The sequence below is a fragment of the Parasteatoda tepidariorum genome, chromosome X2, assembly GCF_043381705.1.
Source record: "Parasteatoda tepidariorum isolate YZ-2023 chromosome X2, CAS_Ptep_4.0, whole genome shotgun sequence".
Classification (NCBI taxonomy): domain Eukaryota; kingdom Metazoa; phylum Arthropoda; class Arachnida; order Araneae; family Theridiidae; genus Parasteatoda; species Parasteatoda tepidariorum.
In genome coordinates this window covers 2,295,683-2,316,639 of record NC_092215.1, presented here as the reverse complement: position 1 = coordinate 2,316,639, position 20,957 = coordinate 2,295,683, and the positions used below count along the sequence as shown (strand labels likewise).

Genomic DNA, 20,957 nt, shown 5'->3' with positions numbered 1-20,957 from the left:
TGAACGGATAAATTACCAAATGAATGGTTTAAATGCCGTATATTTTTGTTTTTATTACCAGAAATGTTTTTCTTCGTGTAGTTATTTCTTTATTTAAAACATTTAATTTCAAATTATTCTGACAACTATTTATTCTTATAAATAACATGAACAAAATATAAAAATGATTTATATTTACTTAATTTGTGTAAGTAATGGGAAAGTTAAAGCATTTTCAATATGTTAATTCCCTACCATAGGGAAAAACTTCAGAAAAAATATAAGTTGGCCGCTATGCTTCTTATAGGTTCCCAACGTGGTGACTTATTTTTCATTAGGTTGTAGGAAATTTCATGTGTTTAAATTTCACTAAAATTTTTCACTTAAATTTATCTATTTAGACATACTTCTAAATTTAATTAGCAACTATCTTTTGCATCTAGATATTATTTTCAATTATATTTTGGTAGTTAAAGAATAGTTTATCCTTTCAGACGCAGAGGGATAAAAACTGTTTTAATTGCCTAATATTGTAATAGTTTTTATCTTTTAAACAACGTGATTCCCAATCAACCACTTTAGATCCTAAAATATATAAATATAGGTAATATTAATATTTATTTCAAGCTGATAAGTTCTTAGTTAACCTCTTTAGATCCTGAAAAATGCATTAAAGTTAATAAGTTTTATCTTTTAAACAACGCGGTTTTTAATTAGCAACTTTAGATCCTGAAAAATACAGCGATAAAGAGTAGATGACTTCATTGTTAACTTACACATGGTGATCACACTTCTTATGGTTCTTCCTGAATGAAATGTGGGTTCAAATATTTCTGTTACGCAAAGGTTTGAACTAGATTTGATTCACCAAAATTTTCTTAAATTTTTTCACCTACCCTTAATCCAAATAACTCATATTTTGATTATTAATTTTATAATTTTTGCTAATTGAGCGCAGAAATTATCTCAATAAAAAGCATCACTTTATTAGTGTTGGATTTTATATAATTTCTTAGTAGTTCACTTAATTCTGTCGCTTTTAAAAGGGTTCGTACGAATCCAGGAAAAATTAAAAAACTATTATCAATTTTGTTATAAAAATGTTTAAAAAAATTATTATTAACCTTACGTTTCAAAATACAAATTTCAAATATTCAGATATTGAATCTAGATATATTTACGTAAATTAATAAAACAACTACCATAAGAAATTACAATATTACTATAATTTTTTTGAAGTTTTTCAGGGATATATGAACCTGTTTTAACAACACAATTTCAAAACTTTTCAGTTCTGTGTCATAAAAATTGCTTTTTTAATATTCAAGTTCACTGCTATTCAGACATTTAAATGCAAGTTTCAAGGCTAGAAGAAGGTTTAGAAGAGCCAATCCCTAAGCATAAGCCTAAAGAAAACTATTAATAACACACAAAAAAGCCAACTGAATTCTGAGTAGCCTAGGGGATAGAGGAGTAGACCTGCCTATGGATATGGCAGCTTGACTGAGAGCCATTCATCTTTCAAACACCGCCATATGCACGAGCCAATCACTAGTCAAGCCACTGTCCCAACTATTACCAACAAAAATGACAATAATTAGTTGCTTTCTACATTTAAGAGGCATCACTTTTTTCTGGTCTTGGCGACCTTTTTTTTTTTCGAGTTTTCCCCTATATAAGAGATAAGTATAGAGTACTAAAACTTCATAGCATTTTTTTAGATGTATTTTTTACCGAACCGAAAAACTTATGTTAAGCTATGCTAAACATATACCGCTGTGGAAAGAAAATGAGGAAATGTTTAAAACTGTTTGTGAGAAATATGATTCAAAAGTTCTTTTTGGAGAAATTGGTGGGAAGAAACATAAGGAATGGACGAGAACGGTAATTTAAAATAAGATTGGTAAAATGCTCTAGAGCTTTAACTGAAGGCTATTTCCAACTGATGGACAAGCAAAGCACGTCTGAACACAAAATGTAGGGGAACTATACTTAACAATTTTATACTCTGAAAGTTGTTTTAGAATAAAATATCACTATAAAATATTTGAGTTCTAATGTAAATTAATTTTTGCTTTGTTGGGTTAGAAGGAAATTTTAAAAGGTGCTTTATATATATATATATATATATGTATATACACGTAAGTTTNAATGACGTGTGTATTATTGATTTTTTAATTTTTTTAGTGCATTTTAAAAAGTGTGTATTATCAAATGTTCCTATTACTTAAGATAATTTATAAATGAAGCTAAGATACGCCATTCCGTTAAAATTAGCATTTTAGAAATCATTATTAAAGTCACGTAGGTATTTTTTTTATAATTTTAATTCTTCAAATATTCGTGAAATCCTTAAGTTAATTGAATTTTTTTTCACGATATAATGAGATAAATCTAATAATTATTTTTACTTTCTTAAATAAGTATTTAAGTTTTATAAAAATGATTTTTTATTTCATGTTTCATAAAATTTCCTTCTCAAAGAAACTTTTTTTTCTCCTAACTCTTAATTTTCTGGAAGGAAAATGAAAATTCAATTTATAAAGAAAAATGAATAAAAGTCATTAATTCAACCGAACAAATGAGGGAAAGGTAAAATTATTTTTCTTATTTTTAGAACAAAAGGCAAATAAGCTTTTATTGAAAAAGTTAATCCGTTCAAAAGCTTCTGATAGCTAAACTACGCTTATGACCACATTATAAGGTGGAACTAAATAAATTGTGACTTTTTAATTTATTTCTCGATGTGTGTTTATATATATACATATATCCTTTATTAGCAGTCCTCTAATGTATGATTCTTAGTTTATTCTAAAGAGATTTTACTCATCACTTCTAATACTTCACTCGAAATAATTCAAAGGTTTATGTAATACGCCATTTTGTTACTCAGCCATGTTGAGTATTTTAAAGAGTGACAAAATAATTCGAAAATTTGCAAATTTTCGCTTGCAGTTTTTTACTATTTTTCGAAATATTTTGTCAAATCCGGAACAGCTGGCATCTCTGTGTTCACGTATCCACCGTTTGAGATGTTTGTTAAATATATTTTCCAGTGGTAGTGAACAAACAAAGAAAATTTTAAAATAAATGGAATTTCTGTAATTTTTTTTTATGCTATTAACTGAGAACAAGGTAATTTGTCATTACGACCTTTTATATAGGTGTTTTAATTATTTTTTTGTAGGGATAAATAAAATAATTTCTTATCAAGATATTAATTAATAAACTACGCTTGCCACCACTAGGAAACAAAATTTCCGAAACTACAGAAATTTTAGTAGTTGGAAGGTATGCATTGAGTTCTAAAGTAGTAGATTTGTGCCTTTTTTTTTTCTTCTTTTTTTCTTTTTTTTTTGTAAAGATAAGTAAGGTGCCTTTAAAGACACTTAAGGTTAAATGATGCAGATATTGTCCCGCGTTAACTAACACTTTCGTTTTAATGAAAATTGCTCCCTCTTAATTTCAGAGAGAAATGAAGATAATTATTTTATTTAAATATTAGGGCAGTTTTTGAATTTAATTTCTTTAATGACATTGGGGACTGCTTTTTTTTTCTATTGTATGAGATTTTTGAACGGATCTTGCATATTTTTGATTCACTGCTTCAATTGCGCAATCGATTTCTCAAAAGAGGACAACCCGGAATTCTTAGCTCCCCTCAATTTTTAAAGCAGTAACAAAAAAGCAATTAAGGTAAACTTTATTTGTTTACTTTTGACGGAACTTAGAAATTTCGTGTCACGATTATCAGCTCTGATATAATTGCTTAAATTATTTAGATATAGTAGAGGTTAAAATTATTGTAAATCAATTTAATTAAATCAGAAATAAAATAATAGAGGGTAAAATTTATTACCTCTTAATATGTTTAAAACGATTCCCCCGTAAAACGAGGAGGAGTCGGCTTTTTAATATAGTGTTAACTACTTTCTTGATTACGCTAATAACCGAGCTTTAAAATCGGTGTTAAATATTCTCTTAAAAATACGTTTTTGAAATTTCTGCAATCATTACAAAAGTTTAAAAAGTAGTAGGGAAACTACTGCGTTTCCGATCTGTTTCTCAAAGAGAAAGTTCTCAGTGTTTCAGTCCATTCGCGATTGCCACAAACATAAATGATTCAATATATATGTAATAAGTACTATAATCGTTCGTCATTTTTTAAAATTGAAATTGTAGCTATTATTTTTTTTAATGAAGTTGTAGTGAAGTTTGTTCCAACTTTTATGAAATCTCGCCTATCATTTTTTTTTTAAATTTTCATCTATGGAGCTGTAATACCTTTTTTGGTTAAGTTGACTGCATGCAATGTGTTAATGTAGTGCTAAAATTATTTCTACAATTTGTGGTCAAAATCATTTAGGTTCAGTTTTTTTTAAATAGAGAAGAAATAAAAATATAAGTTTTGCTACCACTTTAAATGTATAAAAGTAAAATCATCTGGGGGAGGGGAAGCGGAAGAATTACTTAAATTATCAAAATTTAGAGCAAACTATTTTAATAATGAACTGAAAGAAATGTGTTAGAAATTTCGGCTGGTTGTAATCTTTTAACACATTGTATGCGGGCAATTTTTCCAATAAATGTATTACAGCTGTTATAGATTAAAATTTTTAAAAAAAGAGGTGGGCAAGATTTCATAGAAGTTGGAGAAAACTTGTCCCTATACCTACATGTTCAATAAAAATAAAAAATAAAAAATAAATACAGCGAAAGATTGTGGCTCATATTACTTATATAATGAATCATTTATGCTTGTGGCAATCACGAATGGATCATTTTTCAGAAAAACAGAGCTGAAACGAAGTAGTTTTGCTACCACTTTTTAAACTTTTGTATGGATCGTCGAAATTTCAAAAGCATATTTTTACGTTATCCGCTTGCAATGTGTTAATACATTTTTACTTTTTATTGGTCACCACTTTTTACACTTCTTGACGAAACCACCACCACAGCAACAAAGCCTTCGAAGAAAAGTTTTTAGAACACAAGATGCATTTTTTTTTTAGTGTAACCACTACAACAATATTAAAAATGTCAAATAAACGGAGTTACAAAGCCTATGAGATTAAAGTATTTACTTTTAAATGAAAACTAATTTTAAAAAAACCTTGCACCTTTTTCTCTACTTTTTTAAACTTAACACATTTTTTTAATGGTTCTTACGAACCCTGATTTTCCAGTAGTTAGAAAAAATGTTGTGTATAATATTTAGATAAAGCATATACTAAACCAAATATAATTTAAAGAATAGAAATATCAACTCAATCACTTTAGACGCAATAAAACATAGTTATCCATCTCTACTACATAATAGAATTCCCGCTTTATGTTTTAAAGCATTTATTCTTTGGCGATCTTCCGCTTTACCGAAACAAAAACAAAAACAAAAAATAAAGTTTGCAGAAAATCCTGTTCTTGAAGGCTCATTTAATGCAATCTTGGGAAAAGTTCTAAAGAAGAAAAATGAAGTTTCGTTGTTTCAAAATTCGCTTAGTACATTTCTTTCTCTGTCCCTCGAAAATAGTTATAACTAGGTCTCATTGAAACATAGGGTAAAACAGGAAGAGTGTAGGGCACACAGAAGAAATAAGAAAAATCTTTCTTACTCTTTAGGTCACGCACATCCAAAATCCTCAGCAAAACTTCACGCAATTAATGTCGGCCATATTGGAATGGGTGGTACAATTACCCCCTATACTTTCTTTGTCTTTCATTCTACCTTATGCATGATGCGCTGTTATGATGAATTTCTTTAAGACTGAGAACTTTCTTTTTTCGTCATTACTGCGTGTTTTTTTTTCTGCTTCTTCGCTTGGATCTTTATTCTTTATATGATCTCTTTTGCTTTCGTTAAAGATCAATATTTTAGTCATTATAGAGGGTGTATTTTCTCTTCAAAAAAAAAAAAAAAAACTTTTTTTTTCCAGATTAATAAGAGAATATAAGCAAAACCAAGATATCTGGTCCCGACTTTACCTTCAACCCATTTCTTCTTTTTTTTAAAAAAAAAAAAAGAAAAAAAAATCAAAATCCATTTATGCCCAGCGTCCTTTTAAAAGGACAGTTACTTTTTTGAAAAATGAAAAAAAAGTGGTACTACTTGTAATTTATTTGTAGGATTAATCTTGCTGAATCAAGGTAGCTCAGTCTTCCATAATGCATTACTAGTATAGACTTTTATAATTGGATCTGAAGTAAGGCACATTATTTATTTAAGACAAAAATGGTAGGTAACAGACAGAAATATCCACTTGGTATAAACAAATATGTACTACTAATTTTTTCCGATATTAATTTTTCATATATAGACTGCATTTTATGCATAGGCAGGAATGTACCCCAATGCTGCTAAATTCAAAACGTTTTTACCTCAATGTACTTATTTTCATGGTGTATGGGCATGGGCCCAGGTGCCCAGTTTTCCTAAATAAAGCAAGCAATATGCAGGAATGTTCACTCTACTGCAAATAATTAAGCAGTCAGAACTTCAATGATTCCCATGAATACTCCTTTACTTCGTTTGTATTCCCCAACCTCATCGAAGCACCACAAAGAACAAGCTCAAGATGAATGGGACCCCAGGTGCCCAGATATTTTATACAGTTTAAGTTTATATGCAGGAATGGGTGACTTGATAGGAAAATTGGTATTATGACAAAAAGTGGTTGGATACTCACGAATAAATTTAACGAGTATTTTTTAGAGTTAGCTATCACCTTATTTTTCTTAAAGATTAGTTTTCTTTCAAAAATCCCATTTGCTTGATTTCAAATGGAAAAATAGCGGCCTCCCTAACTGTTCCGTTAAGAGCTCAATGACGGGTTCGCAACCTTCTATGTACCTCTTGTCCTTCACCAATTAGAGCTATGCTTTCATCAACTTAGCATTTCCATTATTATAGTCTATGATCATGTTCACCATTTCTATTATTATAATCTATGGGAATGATCACTATTTGTATCATCATATCACGATCTTTTTAAAAGTACTTAAAATTTTGCTACGCAAAATTTTCAAATCCATTTGCAACTAAGAGAATGGCTGTTTTCATAAAAATAATTTAAAAGTTTTAACACATGTTTGTCCTAGCAAAGTAGCTATTTATATTAGTTCTTTTGTTTTTGAAGTTCTTTTGTTTTGGAGTTTTATTGCTACTCAACCTTGAAATGCGAAACTTATTATTTCATCAGTCAAGCATTTGTCTTCCAGGAAACAGCTTACATTTAATTAATAAACTGACGCAAAATTTTCATTAAACACATTTTCCGTAAATTTTTTTTATTATTTTGTATTAATTCAGGTCAAAATAGGTAAAAATAATATATTTAGCATTTTAATAATTTATGGTCATGAAATACAGTATAAAACCACCGTTGTCTTTTTCTGCGTTAAAGGTAAAATCTTCCAAACACTAACTGTTCAACATTGTCACTTCCAAACAATACTTTTTCGAATTTGCCCTTATTTGGAGTCATTTAGATCTGAGAAGAACTGCTATTCATCATTGAAATTTCTTTACTTTGCAAAATTAATTATTGATAAATTTTTAAATATGAATGAAAAAAATGATTTTTGAAACTACTTTATTGCTTTATTATTTTAGCACAAATATAATTCCGGTAATCGAAAATTTTTTTTGTAACTATTAGACTGTTTTTCTTAATTAAAACAATACCAAAATAAATTTTTGTTTGTAATTAGAGCATCAGAAAAAAATATATAAAAGGGACACAGGTGTGCCACCTGCATCAAAGGGTTAAGTAGCACCAGTAGTACAAAGTGCTAAAAAAGTTTCTTGTTAGATAAGGAAAAATAATTTTGGTGATATATCCTAGTCAGTAAGAGCATTAAGGAAGTTATAAAATTTTGATATGCATTTGTAAATTTTAAAGATTCATTATTTTTGCTGGTTGTTAGTTTCTATGGGTAGCAATTGATATTTTTTAAAATTAAAATAAAAGTTTTATCAAATTCTGTAATTTATATTAAAAATTAAATGCTTATAAAACAGTGATGTAAAAGCAGTTGATGCATTAAAATATTTGCTAATTAAACTGAATCATGAATGACAGAAAATTGTTATTATGTTTTATGTTATTATTTCGAATTATACCATATACCATTGCTTTTCAACTTTTAATGGAATCGTAAAAAATTACATAGATTGAAAACATATTTAATTAAACCAACATAAATGTAACAAGAACATTCAATTTTCCCAAATTATTAAATATTTAAAAAATTTAAGCACTACCACTTAAATTATTCTTTTTAAATAAACACTCAAAATGTTGATAAACAATGTTAGGTTAATTTTCGAGATAAAATTTTATCAATAAGAAAAATAAATAAATGCCAAAAAAATGACCCTTACATCAAAATTAAAATTATATTTTAAAACCTATTGAAACCCTAATGTCAGGCATGGATTTAATCAGGCTATCAAAGCAGGTGAGTCATCCCCTCTGCAGATGATCAAAATTGCGATGACTTGTCTTCGGATAATTCTCAGGGATGTTTCCCTGGCCGTCGCCAATAGCACATTGTGCAGATCTAGTGCGACGTAAATAAAATACCTATCTTATTATAATAGTTTATTGGTAGGTTTCGAGTCGACAGAAAGGCATTGACAAAAAATCTTTTAAGACACAAAGGGAGACAATATGAGACACAAAGAAAAACAAAATCTTTTCTTAAATATATAAACTTTCCAGGAATAGTTTTTTTTCCTTTTTTTTCTTTCTATTTGCTATGTTATCAGATGATGATACAGCAACAAATATCCACTGAATCATTAGATTAGAACATTTTTTCCTCTACGTGCACGAGCTTTAGAAAAAATCGCTGTTTGTATTTAATTTATTCATTTATTTAAAGTCAGTCGTGAGTATGAGACAGTATAGAAGGTCAGGTAATGGTACTTACAACTTATATGCATGTTCAAGTTTCAAAAGAAAAACAACTTGTAATACCTAACAAATAGCAAATAGAAACGAACAGATTGCTAATAAAAATAGCAAATAGCAATTAAAATGAATGACAGTTCGGAAAAGAACTGGTTAATAACAACGAAAAAAAAGTTTGAAAATAATTGAAATAGTCAAAACAAAACAACTTTCCCTCGAAAAAAAAAATTTAAACGAATAAATGTAGCTTCAACGGTGACTAAGATAATAATTTAAATCGAAATGAAAAACATTATGCCAAAGGCTGGAGCTGCTATCATCGTTATTCCGTCGTCTCTTGCTTTTTGTTTCTGTTTTTAAAAATGACCATAACCTTGGAAAAATTAACGTATTTATTCAGATTTTTTATTATAAAGGTCAATAATACACAGATTAAAATTTAAAAAAAAAAAAAAAGAAAAAAAAAAACTCAACAAATGAAGATTTTACCCATTTTCAACGTTCATTGAGTCTTGAAATAAAAAAATATTACATATATTATATATTTATAGACTTCTTTCTCATCATTTTCTTTCACTTTTACCTGAAAAAGAAAAATATTAAAAAAAATTATTTAAGTAATTGCATATTATAACTTAAGATATTAATTGACCATTTATTATCCTTTTGCGAAGATAAAACTTGTTATTTGAATTTGTAAACAATATTGAAGCGGCTAAGGTAATAAGCTCATCTCTAGCAGAAACACTTATTACCTAACACAAATGCTAGACTAATCAAAAAGTACATGGTATAAATAAATTTCATTTTAAAAAAGTAATAATTGTCTATTATTCATGCGTATTATTCATGCATACTATAATAAATTGGTAGATTTTACGGAAATTATCATTCGTGAATTTAAGCTACTCTGTAAAAAATTCGTGATTATATTATAGTAAAAAGTATAGACACTCAGGGTGCCAGTACCTTTTTACTGTAAGATCCATTTTTACCGTAAAAGTTTAAGGAACAAAAAGTCTAATATTCTGTAATTTTTACCGAAATATTTAATAGAAAATCTCTGAATCACTGTAGTAAAATAAAAATTAAGGTCTAAAATTTTAGAATAAAAATGGATTCTACGATAGGCAGGGTTTTACGAATGCTGCATTCTGAGTGTCAGTTCTTTTCTCCGTAATTTTATTTTTAATTTTTCCTAGTATAGTTAAATTCATGGGCAGCAATATCTATATTACTGCATCTAAAACTTACCACTTGTTCCATTTACTACTTTGGATTTTTACGGTCTTTAAGCTTTTAGACGTAAATTATACCATTTTCTAGAAAATTTTATTGATACATTTACCACTTTACTACGACATAAATGTATTTTTGGCCATCACCATAAGATGTTGCTTTTCTGAAACTCTAGAATTGCCACGCATGTGCAATATAATAATAATCAGAATTTTAATAGTAATATCGCGAAATTACACGGCTCATTTCACAGTAATGCAAAAGGTTCTTATATATGAGAAAATGGTAAGGTTTTTTCCCTTTAATTCAATGGTAATGTTCTATCTTAAGGAGATCCAACATATAAGACACAAAAATGCATGTGCATACATAATAAACCTGTTACAAATGTATCCAACAGAACATCTGATGTGTACATTTGAGGCATACATTTAAGGGTAAATGCCCTAATATTTTTTTTATCAAGTCATCTTATGCTCCCTCATATACGGAAGTGCGTTTCTTCGCAGACAGAATTTCCCGGTATTTATTTAAAGATCAATTTATTTCATAATTTTTAGCTATCACAGGGAAAGAAAATTGCAGTTATATGAGTGTTATGAATTTTTAAGAGCGACTGACGACTAGTTCCCCAGTTTAACTTATTTGTGCCTTGCTTCTTTTTCAATAGACAATTCTTTTCTGAGATTCCTTTTTTCTTAAATTTTTATTTATGTAGTTATTATTTCTTTTTCAGAAACATAATAGTTCCATCTACCATAATATATTAATAATAAAATATTCATATTCCAGCTAATAGAGAAATATTTACTACCATTTTTTTTTTCTTCACTTAAGTGTTTTCATATATTTTCAACATTATACGGAACACTGTCGGTGAATGGGTTTATCTTGTTTTTCTCAAGACAGCAGAAACTCCTAGTACTATTTGTGTGTGCTCAATAAGAATTATAATTTTGAAAACGAGAATTTCTAGTAAAACTGCTTTTCTTGTCATGCAATTTTTTTTTTTTTTTGCTATAATTTTAAAACTATTTAGAAAAAAATTAAGCAAAAATTTTAATGAAATTTCGAATTACTAAGAAAATTATCATTTTAACATTTAAAAAGAAAAAAAAAAAAAAAAAACGTTGAAAATTGTGCAAGATCTGAACATTCTTCTATACTACGGATGCGTGGAAAGTGTGCGGATGCGTGAATTGTGTTTAGTAACTAATGAAAAAAGTTCGATATGAATACTTTAAAAAATTAAAAAGTTTCTAGCAATTTTCTAAGCAATTTTTGTACCTTTTTAAAGAAAGTTGTGTAAATTTTTAATATATGGACAAAATAATGGGAAACATTGTAAACTAACAAATTTTTTGATCTTTCTCAAAAAACACTGAAGAATCCTTTTATAAATTTATAAGTATTTAAGTTAAGTGATTTCTCATACATATCACTGAAGTTTAAAGTTTTTAGAGATTTGAAGGACCTATAATATATTACAAATGTAAAATAGTGTTTTCGAACACTCTTTAGAAGAAAATCATCTTACCTATTTCAACAGCAATGTAATGGGTCAATGCAAAAATAATCAGTTCCTTCTAGTTCTCTGAAACAAAATTAAATATATATTAATAAAAAGTATCGATTGTCATAATTTATTTTTCATGTTCATATAGAAGACTTTACAGATTTCTTTTAAAATTAAATTCATAATCCTATACGAAATAATTGTAAATCTGAATAGATGTAGGTTATAAGTGATATTTTAGTAGATTTAAGTAAAATAGTTTATGCGCTTAGTGTAGAAAATAAAGAGGTGGAAAATAAATGGTTTTTTCATGTAAAGCTTTATTTTATAACCATCGTTGAACAAAGGACCCAATTTCAAATTTATGACTACCACTTCCTTGCGTAGCTTGGTAATTTTGAACTCAATCCAGAAAACAAGAGTCCTGAATCAAGGTTAAATTTGCTTACGTGGTGGAGTTTTTGCTGGAACTAACCTACAATTGGTCACCTGTAGAGAAAAACCATGAAAATCTCCCACGGCTAACCTGATGGCAAGGATCCAATAATCAGTGATCCGCTTACCACTGAGGATATTTTTTATGTCATTTCAATGGTCAGCCAGGGGCGGAATTCATATCGACCAGCCATCGTTGGGGTGCCATCGTTGGGATTCGTTGGGGTGCCATCGTTGGGATGCCAAATGTACTTTAATCCCTCTCCGAAAGCACCCAATAATTGTCGTACACTGCCTTCATCAACTAAAATCTTTGAAGTTTGAGGTTCAATTATTAATTTAACATTTATAAATTAATATTGTATAGTCAAATAAGTTTAAAATAAAATATTTGCCCTTGAAATCTCAACTGTTTTGAAGAATGTCACTTAAGAAATTATTTCTCTAAACTATTCAAATGTAATCTGATACGTAAAACGAAATAATTCTAATTCCTGAAATCAAAGGTTAGCTTATGTAATCATAATGCAAAATTAATTCCTCTATACAATAGAATTAACGCAGTTCAAAGAAAGAAAAACATTTTTTGAGTAACAGTTAAGAATAAATATTATGGTATGTATCCCCATATAAATTTCCAATGAATTTCTATTGTATTCAGCTGCTAGTGAAGATTCAATATTTAAATAAGCTAATTAAACGGCAATAGCGAAATGATTCCGTATAATTGCTTTTCCTCAATTTCAATAAAATATTTCAAACACGTTTTGTTATGATGTGTTAAATTTCAAGGAGGAAAGTTTGAAAATAATGTATTTATAATTTGTTTATTTTGGAAATTCAAGATATTTTTATAAGAATGAGCAAATGAAAATAAGGAAATTGATAAACGCTAATTTCCCTTCTTTTAAATTAGGTATTTTGTTATTTTTCTGTTAGAAATTTATCGGAAAACAAATAATATATTTTATTTTAGTTAGATCATAAAATTTGAAAACTGTTTTTAAAAACAAAATATTCAATCAAATGTCTTAGTATTGACACACGCATTTCTTATCGTAATATTCATTAAAGTTATCAAAGTAGTCACAAGTTATAGAAGTATATTTATCGTCTGAGAAAACAAATTTTAAGTTAGCTGTAATCTCTATTTATCAAGTTCTTATTGCGAAACTCTTTTTTCACTTATAAGACTGCTTAAAACACTTTATTTGAGGTTCTTTTTCTCAGTGATGTAATATATTTTTGTCATCAAAAATAGGAGCTGAAATTTGTTCAAAACAATATATTATTTTCATTTTACCACACGAAAAAGAAAATATAAATTCAATATTTTCAATAAATGTTCATGCAACATAAACTTTGACCATAAATTAGAGTATAGACAACTGGGGTTACTTTGACAACTTTAAGACTTCTGGTAAAACTTTCGTGCACTACTCTATCATTTAAAGAGAGGAGAGGAAAATAATTTCTAGACTTGGCATTGAGCATATAAAATTAATAATAATGCTTCAATATATTTTTATTGTTTTCTCTCTTTGAGTAAAAGTTACCCATACTACAGAGTTACTTTGCCCTCTACATATTTCTATCGAAAACTATCCTTAAAGTCAATTTCAAACGAAAGGACAAATAAAATATAATATGAATTATTTAAGAGCAATGGTGGGTAACAGAACTTAAAACAAAAATAAAAATTACCAGCTATTAGAATTAGTTTTGTAGAATTCAAATAGCTCTATCTACCGTAATAAGTTAATAGTATAAAATTTTTTATTTGGATCTGAAGCTAGGTGTACTAAACTAAACGCAGTGGCACGACAGCCGATAGAGGGCAAAGGCCTACTGTGCCCATCTCAGTTTTCTTGACCTTGGGCTCTGGGGTGCAGGAGCAGATCTTCCGGTCAAGTGGTCAGCCGAAAGCGGAACCCCAAGTGTTTAGTTCCCAAGCATGCTTGGTACTCATTTATCGACCCACTGAAGGGATGAAAGGCTGAGTCAACCTTGCCCGGTCCAAGGATAGAACCCAGGACGTGTGGAATGGGAGAGCGAAGCGCTACCGAAGTTGTGGTACAGTGTTTTATAAAAGCTAATGTGTTTCGTAAAAGAAAGAAATGTTCACTTCGTGTGAACAAAACTGTACCCTTTTTTTCCATATCAGATGTTTTATATTACTGACTTTGCTTTTCTTTATGGATTAGCATTACCAGGTAAGCAGTTTGAAACATGGTTTCTTAGTAAGCCAGAAAGCTTCAGTTACTTCCCTATTTAACCCTTTGTGGGGCAGTTAATTTTTATCTAAAAACTTAGTCAAAAGAAAAACATATCCTCAATGAAGCAATTGTCTGTATCTTTACATTTTTTTTTTAAATTAAAAGTGGAGGATCAAAAATCGTGTTGTTTAATTGGCACTTTTAGAAGTTTATATTATTGTCAAAAATAAGTGGGTCAGTTTTTATTCCACCGATCGTGAAAGGGTTAAAAATGAAAGAGGAACAGCACTGATTTAAACTGATTAAAAAGCAATAATGTGCATTTCACTTTTAGTTTTACTTTTATTCGTGTCTTAGGTTAATGCATTGGTGATTTCCTACAATACAATTCTTAAACATTATAATTTAGAATTCATCCAAAATTGCAAAGGTCTTCATTATCCATTACCAAATATACAGCTACATAATCTATGGTTGGCAAATATCCATTATTAAGACAATTTGAGTTTAGAAAAATGCATTTAGTTGTTTCCACCCAAGTCATAGTCAAAGTTATTTATTTGATGCAAATTAAAATGGAAATTTTGGTATAGGAAAGACATTAACTGAACATCAATTAAGAGTTTGTATTACAATTGAACAGCCGATAGCAACGGAGATCTAAGTCTGAAATTGCTAGTTTTTCAAGGTATAATTTCCAAACTGCGGAAACTTTTAAGTAATGGATCTTCAGGGATTGAAAGAAGAAGAAAATAAAGAAAGAAGAAGAAAATAATGAAAAAAAAAAGTTTAAAGATACACCACACCAGCTGCAAAAACGCGTTTTTAATTCGGTTCGACGATTAAAGGCGAAAAATCTAATCGTTTTTGAAAAAAAAAAAACATGAAAACACCGGAACGTCGCGTACAAACGTCTTCAATATGCAAGTGGCGCTAAACGTTACGTGTCCTTTCAGATTTCCGTTAACCTGTTATTAACGTCATAAACGGCTGAATCAAGAGAGAGATGCTAGAACAAAACATTATATAAGGGATAAGAGGCAAATTTTAGAAAGAAAGTTACAGTTACTTTATGGAGTTTGATAAATGATCTCGTGGTACCTACCAAGATAAGATTTTGCAGATAGTTTCATCTTCCCAGGGTTTAATCGCAGCGGTTTCATTGAAGACATAGCCGTCTTCAGACTTGTCTGATGCCTGGAGATAAGATAAAAGCTTATCAATAATTCATATTTCGTCATTTAGAATTCTTAGAAAAAAAAATCGAGTCGTATTCTCTTATAAATAGAGAACTTATTTAAAATTAAAATCGCATCTTATTTAATATTTCTATCATATTTTAGCATTTCAGTTTTCTATATTAATCATATAGAAGCTGTTAATCTGAATTTAGATGAATTACACTGGGAAATTTTTTGTTGCATTTACACAAATACTTGATCTTGCTGAATTCGGGAATTTCAAATCTAATATTATTTTCACTCCTGAAGCTAAAGATTTTCGTTAAACTGACATTTTTAGTCTATTTTATTGTTAAAATGTTTAAAAACGTTGTATATAACGGCGGATGTTGAGACAAATGTCTAGGATAGTTAGGGCACATTACATAAAAACTCATGACCGAAAAATATTGTCATAGGAGAGCTTACCTACAATGACCATTTCAGAAGCACGTGAAGAAATAGTTCATAATAAAGAAGCTCTCCTAGTGACGTCATCATTTCTGGGAATGGGTTTCTTTAAGTTTTCAGTTTAGTAGAAATGCGGGTAACTGGTAAAGTATTTATCTAGAAACAATGCCAAGGAAAAGTTTTATGTAAAAGCATCAACTTTAGGAAAAGTGTGGCTATTTACTCTATTACCTTAAGCATTTTATATATTAAATGCTATTTTTTGTTTTGAAATTAAAATCAATAATAATTTACGAAAATTGGATTAACAAATAAACCAAAATTATTATTTAGCAGGCAATAAAATTATACTTTTCTTGAGTCTAATCATTTAGATTTTCTCCCATACTTGGTTTGGCTAATGGATATAAAATGAACACTTTAGTTCAGTAAAAATGTGTTCGGTGGATTGCGGTCTTCGCAAGAAAAAAAAAATAGTTAAACTTTTAGCCGTGGAGACGAAAATGTTCCAACTGGTTGAGTTGGATGACGACTATAATTAGCCCTAAAATTCACTGAAGTTCATGAATTATTTTCGCACATTTGAATTCTTGTGTAGGTAAGAGAAAAAATTAATTTGCTCTTACGCATTGCTCATTTTTTACTTCATGCTGCTTATTTTACTACTTCGTTTATCACAATCATTTACGGTGTCATGCAAAAACACATTTTTAAGCAAACGAAAAAAGTTTATTGGAATAGATCATATATTTTATGCTGGAAACTTAAACAAAGTTTAAACAAGCACAATTTTTCAGGCAATATTTTAAATGGCAATGTGCAATAACTGAAAGATAGCTATCTTTAAATCAAATCAAGCAAAGTACATTGTCTAGTTAGTTTCGTAATTCTTTTGCCGAATTCGCACAGTTAAAAAATCAAAATAGTGAAGTCAATTTTATTGCATGCACAGGGCTTCCCATACTATGTTTTTTGCGAAGTGGTTTATAGAGTGGTAAACAATCAAAAACTAAAAGCTTTCAAAATTTTGATTAATTTTGCTAAAAATTTAAAAATTCAACCACGAAAGAACTGGAATGAATTACCTTTATTTATTAAACTCTGACTCATTCACATATAGTGGTGCAGAAAATAATTTTAAATCAAACTTATTAAACAAAGATATATAATTATATATTATATATAATTATTTATATATATTTATCTATCTATCTATCTATCTATATATATATATATATATNTATATATATATATATATATATATATATATATATATATATATATATATATATATATATATATATATATATATATATATATATATATATATATATATATATATATATATATATATATATATATATATATATATATATATATATTCTAATGCCCGCCTGTGTTAACATCCGTCAATTCAGGCATCTACAGGGCGATTTTGTTGACCTCACTTACAGGGGCACCATATTAGGTGGTCTAACGTCGCTCCCACAGTAAGGACAGATAGTACAGAGAAGGAAAGAACATCCATACCTTGCCCGGGATTCGAGCCCAGAACCTCCCCTACACAGATATATACCTATATACAAAGATGCATTATTTTACATAAACTTTGGTACAACTAGAATATAATTTTCTAAAAAACGTAGAAAATTTACAGACCTGAAAGCAAGTTGCAAATTTACTATTTCAAGCTGCCACTTTCGATTTTAAGTCCAAGAATTTCCAGGTTTTGAGTGTTTGTTTTGAATGTTGTTGGAATTAAGTGATTTGCGGTTTTAAGAATGTGTTTAATTCGTTTTAAACTTCCTAAATTTAGTGGCACTTTTAGATTTAAAAAAAAAAAAAAAACATTTAAGCCAGAGGACCATGAATGTTCATGGTAAAATTAAGGTCAATGAAAATATAAACAGCTAAAGTATCTGAATCCTATTAATAATATAAATGATTAAACCTATTTAAATCTAGATTCATAAAATTCGTGCTATTTCGAAACAAAAGGGAGAAATAAAGTTAGCAAAAACTGTTATAATTGTGAATAATTGTGAGTTAGCAAATTTATAATTGTGAAACCACAATGTCAAAATATGATCTATAAATAGAAATCCCTTATCTGAAAAAAGTAATTGTACATAATTATAAAAGGAGGATATTTCTTCCCTTGTAGGCTAATATTTTCGATTGGTAGCAAAATAGGAGCTTTAATGTCATGTTTCGCGAATTTTTAAATTAGATTTGAAATTATTTTTTCTAAAGCTACAGTTCTCTCATTTAAAAGTTAATATAAAAAAAAGGACAGCCACTTTCCAGAAAAATTTAAAAACTGGTTTATGAAATTGTGAAAACAAAATGTTTCAACTGATTATTATCAACCAAAAATTATATATAATTTAAATACCCGATACAACTGTCCAAGTAAATTCCTAAACTTGATGTGAAAATAAAGCAAGTTACGATAACCTCTTAAAATAGGGGTCACTGTTTAAATTTTTTAGACTGTAGCCACCATGCTCGCTCGTAGTGAAGCTTTTTAAATATTAGCAAAATTAAACACTATTTTGAAAGGTTTAGTTTTTGGTTTAATGCTTCGCTATCAAAATATTTTTTGGTATTAAAAAAAATGGATAAATATGCAAATAATTATTTTTTGCCAAAAATGGCCGCAGGTTAATACAAAGACGTATCATAGTGTGTTAAATAAAAGAAGAATTGTTTGAAAATGCTTCATCAGTGTAATAAAAGATATTTTCGAAATAATAACAAAGATAATTTCAACCTTTTATCTATTTTTGAGACGAGGATTGGGCATAAATGACGCACTGAAAGACAGAACTCAATTATATTGTATATGTAAAATGAGAATTCACTCTGAAAAATACATTGTATTTAACGGCCAACTCTACTGGATTTTGACAGTTTCTCCTGATCTACTAGTTTGATAAAATTCTCTTGATTTTTGTACATCTTAGAAAATTCAATAAAATTGTAAATTTCCTAGCAAAAAAAATCCCTTGTGAAATAGAATTTTTGTACAGATTATTGTTTGCTTTGCTTGAATATTTAAATAAGTATTACTATTACATAATGACGCGAGCCTCATTTGTCGAAATCAGTTCAACACTTTCAGTTTTTTTTTGTTTTGAAATGTTCAGTTTATTTTTATTCAGAACTCTCTTTTTAGATTAGTTTAAACAAAAATCTTTTAACTATCTTTGATGAATTAAATGCCTATTAATATTTAAATTTATGAGTAAATATAATACAATACATTTCAAGTATGTTTAATGTCAATCATAACTAGAAATATTGCAGTTTCTTAATTTTGATGGCTATAAAAATCCTTAAAATTCCTTATGTGTAAAATAAAAACATTATGCAACAGTCATCATGAAATTTATATTAATTCGATAATTCTACAGGATTTTTTCTTATCCATTTAGGCAGCCATGATTGTATCTTTTTTCAAATTTTTCTTTCTGTAAGCTTTTAAAATATTGTCAAAATTAGCCCAATTCAGAAAACCTTCGTTTTTGATTATTTACTTATCTATAAAATATATAGCAGAAAGTCGAGTAGTTATAAAAATCTTCAGTTATGCAAATCCCTTATCTTTTGCAATTAAAATCATTGTCACAGGCATATCATGGTGTTTTAATTTAAAGACAATTGATCGGAAATGCCTCATGAGTTGAATAAAAGATGAGTTATATTTACGAAGTAATTACAAAGATAATTTAAAGTTTTAGTTTATTTTCCAAACTAGGTGTGGGTAAAAATTACGCCCTGAAAGATTAACTACAGATCTCAATTATATTGTATTTGTAGAAGGACAAGATGAGAACTAACCCTGATGTATCTTTATACAATGTATCTTTTTTCTTGGATGACACAAAGAGGATGACAAATTATAAGGAACGTAATTTGTCTTCAAATTTTGTAAACACTGTATATTTAAAAATGCCCTGTTTTTCTTTAATAGAACCGTGCATGACCTAAAACAGTATTTATTTGTTTTGTTACCCTTAGGGTCACGTTTTCTTCCCAAGCGTAATGTAGCAAGAATCATTTTGATCTAGAAGTGAGGAGGGGAAAGGTTTAAAAAAAATCTTGCAAAAGAAAGGAAAAAAAAGGAAAGAAAAAAAAAGAGGAACCACCCCTAGTCAATGAAATCCTCTAAAACAGGCCTACTGTGCTCCATTGGTACACAAAAATAAAGACCCCGCAGCATTTAAAGATAGAAATCATCTTTGCTTGGTAATCAAGCAGAACCGGTACATGTATGCCAGACCAAGAACTCTTTCAGAACCATTAGGCAGGTTGCAAAGGTGGGAAAGTTGTATGCTTCTTTCAAGAACAACCTCAAAACCTTGAATCGATGGCTTTCTGATGATGGACTTTCTTCCTTTTTTTTTTCTTCAAAAAAGAACAAAGAAAAGAAAGAAGAAAGTAGTGTTAGCGATGAGAATATTTCTTCTCCTAGTCAGCAGTTTTCAATCCTTATATATTGCGTAATATTTTGCTTTTCGTCCCTCGTACACTCAATAATATCATTCTCAATGATACCCATTATTGGTTTATCATTAAATATAACACCTGAGGATGGCGATTATCTATCCCATAAGTATGATATCCTATTTGCTTTAGGATATTTAGTTTAATTTTAAAAAGGTAATTCTCGTTGTATGAGAGATGAGGAAAGTTCTGTAACTCACATAAATGGTTATAAACAATTGTTTAAAAGATTATTACTTCTCACATTTTCTACACCTTAATTTCATACTATCATTTGTTAAATAAAAGTATTAATTCATAACATTATAAATACATAATTCGGGAGAAGTTTAGGCTAAGTATTATGTATGATATCCTATTTGTTACAGGAAATTAGGTTTAATTTCAAGAGTGGAAATTGGAATGTACATAATTATCTTGTTTAAGTGAAATAAATCTGAATAATGAAACACATGTAAAACCGTATTACGGCTTTTTTACCATGAATATATATATATATATATATATATATTTTTTAGAT

General features: G+C 28.6%; 2 long non-coding RNA genes across 7 annotated transcripts in view; one reads left to right on the top strand and one right to left on the bottom strand.

Moving 5' to 3' along the window:
* Positions 1-20,957, top strand: part of LOC107447505 (uncharacterized) — a 278,517-nt gene that overhangs the window by 93,527 nt on the left and 164,033 nt on the right. The window lies entirely within an intron of this gene.
* The window catches only part of LOC107447506 (uncharacterized), an 89,610-nt gene continuing 77,489 nt past the window's right edge, over positions 8,837-20,957 (bottom strand). For 2 of the 3 annotated variants that reach the window (XR_011638362.1, XR_001584540.3), the window contains exons 2-4: positions 15,403-15,494; positions 11,668-11,724; positions 9,360-9,474 (exon numbers count right to left, since the gene is read on the bottom strand). This is a non-coding gene — a long non-coding RNA (uncharacterized lncRNA). Of the gene's footprint in view, positions 9,475-11,667; positions 11,725-15,402; positions 15,495-20,957 lie in introns of all 3 variants that reach the window. The other variant, XR_011638363.1, reaches the window with a different exon arrangement.